Here is a 659-nt window from a genome sequence, read left to right as displayed (position 1 = left end):
TCAAAGCAGGTAAATTTTCAGTGTTCTCATCAGGGTAAGTAGTTATGAAATTTGTCCCCAAGTAATTAATGATCTTGTTTTTTCATATGGAGTTTTTGATCACAATCAATACATTTCCAGAAGCTCTCTGCTAAATAAAATTGTTTTAATTTAAATATCAAACTTTCTATTAAGTCAAGCAGTCTTGAAGTTGTTAATTTTTAGAATGAGTTAGCTAAAGTGATCTTGGAGAAATCATAACAATAAATAAATTAGGATCATGCATAGTAGGTATGTCCTTGGAAGGGATTCACTATGTTTTCAGAAGAATTTAATGATTAAAAATAAGCAGACATTTACACTGCAATTTTATGAAAGAAATTTCCCCTGATCACTTGCTGCACAGAATGAATTACATCCTTGTTCCTCAGGCTGTAGATCAGTGGGTTCAACATTGGGCTCAAAAAAGTATAAAAAACTGCAATTATTTTGGACTCCTCTATGGACTTTTCAGATGGGGGTCTCAAGTACATGCAGAAGAGGGTTCCATAAAATATGGTGACCGTTGCCAGGTGGGAACCACAAGTGGAGAAGGCTTTGTGCCTGCCTTCAGCAGACTGCATCCTCAAGATGGCCACAAAAATGAAAAGGTAGGACAGGAGGATGATGAAGAGAGAGCT

Source organism: Orycteropus afer, unplaced genomic scaffold (assembly GCF_000298275.1).
Source record: "Orycteropus afer afer isolate SDZICR_OR568_19922 unplaced genomic scaffold, OryAfe1.0 scaffold01270, whole genome shotgun sequence".
In the NCBI taxonomy this organism is placed as follows: Eukaryota; Metazoa; Chordata; class Mammalia; order Tubulidentata; family Orycteropodidae; genus Orycteropus; species Orycteropus afer.
Note: the sequence above shows the minus strand (reverse complement) of the source record.